Genomic DNA, 4,831 nt, shown 5'->3' on the forward strand with positions numbered 1-4,831 from the left:
CCTTTTAGTTGTTTATTTTTTTTCCTTGCCTTGCTGCCCTCTCGAGGGTGGAACCTCAAGAGTGATGTGGACTGGAGGTGCCAGGAGCAGACATCCTTGTCTTGTTGCCCATCACACAGGGAAAGAAGTCAGTCTCTCCTCCTCAAGTGTGATGTTAGCTCCGGGGATTTCATAGATTCTCTTTTTCAGGTTTGGGAGTTCTTTCTATTCCTCTTTTGCCAAAAGTTTTTATCAGTAATGGATGTTGGATCTTGCCAAAGGTTTTTCTGTTTCCTGAGATGATCTCACGGTTTTTCCTTTTTAGTTTGTCCATATGGTGAACTGCATTGATTTTCAAGCATTAAAAAAAATCAAACTTGCATTCGTGGGATAAACCCCATTTTATCATGTTGCATTATCCTTCTGATGTAAGCATTCACATTTATTATTTCATTTAATTTTATAACAACTCTATGTGGTATAAATACTGTTATTATTCCTATTTCTCATAAGAGGAGGCTGAGGCAGAGATGGCTTTGTCCTTTGACAGAATCCTGTAATCAGTAAAAACTTGGATAGAACTGAGGTGCTGGTCTACCCCAAATCCCGAAATCTTACATTCCAGGTTAGAAATGCAAACTAGAATATCACTGATGAGTTTTCACCTGTATGCAAGCCTATGATTAAATACAGTAACAATATGTAGTGTGGGTAAGGGAATAGATAAGATTATACTTATAAACTTCTAGCAGGAATATGAATTATTACAAGCTTCCAGAGGAGAGTTTGGCAATGTGTCTCAAATGTAAACTTAGCGCTAAGGAGATAATTCAGTGCATGTGCAAAGATGCTTATGCAGTGTTTTCGCTATAGCCTAGGAGATATTTTACATTTTGGAACTTGGAATACATTTTGGTTAGATGGAATACTATGGAACTGTCAAAATGATGATTTTTTTCACCTAAGTATTTTTCCACTTTAATAAATGTTATGAAAAGGGCAGGTTGTAGGTTAAGGTATACAGTGCAATCTCATTCATATAAAACAAACCTATATATTTATACCCTTACACAGGCAGGGTCAAGAGAGAAGCCTGGAAGGATTCCCCTCAGTATGTAAAAATGATACAGTTACTCTTGTGTATTGTGGGGTGGAGGGTGGGATGGGCAAAAAGCAAGTGGAATGAAGGGTGTTATGGTACAGTCCTGTGCTGTAGAGATTGTCCCAGCATGCAACAGCTGTGCTGACTGTAGTTTCCAAAGGAATGAGAGTTCATCATTCTAGGTGGCCCTGAAGTTTTTTTCAGGTATAAGAGCAATTAGGAGATGCAATGTGGAGTCTCTAGGATGTTGTCAAAGCTCAAAGGGAAGGGCAGAATGGTCAATGTAGAGTAAAAATCGACCTAGAACACCGGGACCCTTATGTACCAAAATCATATACTCTGATTCTATGGTACTTGGACCAGCCCTGGGTGGTGGTATGTAGAATCGTAGATGCTGAGAATGTTCTGGAATGAGGACATCCTCTGCCTGGACAATTCCATGGCAAAGGACTCCTGGTTTCTGCTTGGTCCCTTCCAATAACCGGAGGTCACCTGGCATTGTTTGAGAAAGACACCATTGCTCAGCAGTGAGATCAGTGCTGGGAGATGGTTTCCCCTAAGCTGAGCCCAAAGCTCCATCCTTCCATCTCTTACCCATTGGTATTGAGAAGAGCTCATCTAATAACACAGGCTCTCTGACTGGCTGGAGGTGGCTCCCATCCCTCTCTTCCTCATTTGGGGGGGCCCTCTCTGCTCTTCAGTGTTCATTCGTGCTGTAATTTCTGATACCCAACTGTTTGCCAATACTTAGAACAGAGCATGAAAGTGCAGGTGTCCTTTAGCCAGTCCTCCCTCCTGGGACGTGGAAGCTATGATTCTAATAATGGAGGCAGCTCTGCTGCACACAGTTAGCTCATGCTGAGTGTGGGGCGATGACGCTTGTGGCCCTTTGTTCTGAGAACTCATCAAGACATTTTTCCTCTCTCCTAGATATTAAACGTAGGACTTGACTTACATTCTTGGTGATCTTGATGGTGTTTTGCTTGTTTGTTTGTTTTAATGCCCCCTCCCTCCCCAGGATTTAAATGTGTTGAGATTACTTGGATCTTGACTTTAATGTGGATTCTCTTACTTAGCTCCTCCAGGCTGGGTAAATTGCCACCTTGCTGGGTACTTCCTGCCCTCAGGTAAAACCCCAATAAATTTCAGACCTGGATAGAACCTCTGAGAGCTCCATGCTGGGAGGCACTGGGAGGCACTGGGAGGCATGCTCGAGACTGTTTCCAAATTAACCCTTAACCCTTGTTCTATACACATGGGGCTAATTATTCTGTCACCTGTGAGTTTGGATAATCTTGTCCTCAGCCAGCCAGGCCTTACTTCTCCATCCATACCACAGAGGTCGTGGTAGGGTCCATCAAATGTTCGTCCCAAAGCAAGATCACTTCTGTCTGAAAAGCTCCTTGATCAACTGATCTACAGATACTTTTAAATAAAGATCCAGGGCTAGCTCTAAGTACTTTTTCTTTTTCATTGCCCAGAAAATCTGCGTTGGCTTCTTGTCTTGACTCTATCCTAGACTCTCAATCTTCCCCCTCCTTAGCCCCACTCACCCTTCCCCATCCCCTCCCCCTTCACATCTAACATCTTGTTAAATAAAGGGCAATTGCCGACATTTAGGGGAGTGATGGAAGCATTCAGTCTTCTCTGCAGATATTTCTCAACATCTAGATTATTTATATCAGGCAGAAAGGGCATCTGGAAAATGAGCTGTTTTTCACTATTTAGGTCAGGGGTCAGTAAACTTCCTGTAAAGGTCCAGATAGTAAATATTTTAAGCTTTGTGGGCCGTACAGTTTCGGTCATAACCACTCAACTCTGCCATTGTATCAGGAAGCAGCTTTCAGACGATATATAAACAAATGAGCACAGCTGTTTCAATAAAACTTTATTTACAACAACAGGCAGCGGGCCAAGCTTGGCGCACTAGCCATAGTTGCCAACACCATATTTAGCACATTATAGACACATAAGCTACATTTTGATTCCAAAGAAATAGGCAGAATGGCGCTGAGGGCATCAGGAAGCCCACTTGAATGAGAATCACTGGTATTTGGCTTTCAACCCATAGAGTAAAGTTCTTCCAGAATATCTCTTGCAGCCGCCACGCCTTTCATGCCAGTGGAGGACTCGCTGCTTACCACTGATGTCATTGTGGATATTCATCTATTTCTTGGGACTTCCCTAACCACCCCCCCCACCACTTCTTTCTATTTGCAATATGGAAAATGTTTGCTTTCTTTTCCCTAGGAGCACCACATTTCCATGTAGCACTCCGCTTTCATTATGTTGACTTTCTTCTGTGTATTTTGGTTTGAGGAAATCATATTTTTGTAGCTGGTGAAGGTGACTCAGCTGGACAACAGCATAGGCCTGAACCCTTCTCACGCTCATAGCCGATTTCCAGTGAGAATCTCACACTCACCTTCTCTTCGGAGCCACAGAATAACGTATTTGTGAAATGTTCACCCATGTCAAGAACAGGGGAAGTTCCCGACATGCTATGTGCATTTGATTTTCAGGTACTTTAATTCTATTGCTTTGGTGAGTCATTTGGTTTCTGGAAAATCGGATCGGCACATTTTAATACCACGGAAAAGGATTCTTTTCATGAGTATGCATCTTCCAAATGACTAAATACTCCAGGTCACTCAGTTTTTATCAGCTTTTGGTATCTAAATTTTCCAACTTTAGCCCAAATATGTGAATTTGCTTACATCCTCTAATGATAAGGCAAAGTGGATTCACTGGGGGGAAAATGACTGAAAGGATTAAGTGGAACTTTCCATCATATCTCCAATGGCACCAGGTTCCAGCACGCTGCCTGCAGGCTGGCTTTTGCATGCCATGGCCCCACCGGCTGTCCTTCCATCCTCCTCATGCCTGTAGGAGTACCGTTCATCTGCCTTCATGATATGAGTATGTCTTGGGTCTGCCACTAGATCAAAAGCAAGCTCGAGGAAAGGGTTTGTGTCTTATTCTCATTTTTCTTCACTACTGAACTTTTTTTTTTTTTTTTAGTGGTCAAAAAAGTATTTTATTAACAAAGACAAACAGGTAGACCAATGAAATGGAATACAGAGCCCAGAAATAAACCCACAGATATATGGTCAATGAATTTATGATAAAGAAGCCATGAATATACCATGTAGGAGAAGGGTGGTCTCTTTAATAAGTGGTATTGGGAAAACTGGACAGCCACATGCATAAGAATGAAAACGGACCACCCTCTAATCAAACACAAAAGTTAACTCAGAAAGGATTAAAGATTTGAATGTAAGACCTGACATAAAAAAAAAAAAAAAAAAAGACCTGACATCATAAAACTCCTAAAAGCCTAAGTAAATGGCTTTGTCGTTGATGACGCAGGAGGACAGCCATCGTCAGCCTGAGTCCGCAGAGCACAGCCGTACATGACATCCCATCTACCACCCTCCTCTGAGAAATCCTTAGCCTACATAGGACACAAGAACACAGACATCATTGCAGACCCTCTTTCCTAGGAAGCCGCCAGCAGGGCAGTGTTCTTGGGGAAAGAACATCTAGACTTTTTTTTCTCCTTTTAATTCTCTGGTGGTGGAGGAAGGCAAGAAGCTGAGAGGTGGTTCAGTGTGAGCCTCTCAGGCAGTTCTGGCCTTCGCAAGGGGCAATATTTTTTTGCCCAACTTGAGTCTATGCCCTTGGAATGTTTACTGCCTGCTGTAAATTCCTCTAAATAGAGACCATTTGGCTTAAAAGTATCTTCATAAA

The sequence above is a fragment of the Canis aureus genome, chromosome 29, assembly GCF_053574225.1.
Source record: "Canis aureus isolate CA01 chromosome 29, VMU_Caureus_v.1.0, whole genome shotgun sequence".
NCBI lineage: Eukaryota > Metazoa > Chordata > Mammalia > Carnivora > Canidae > Canis > Canis aureus.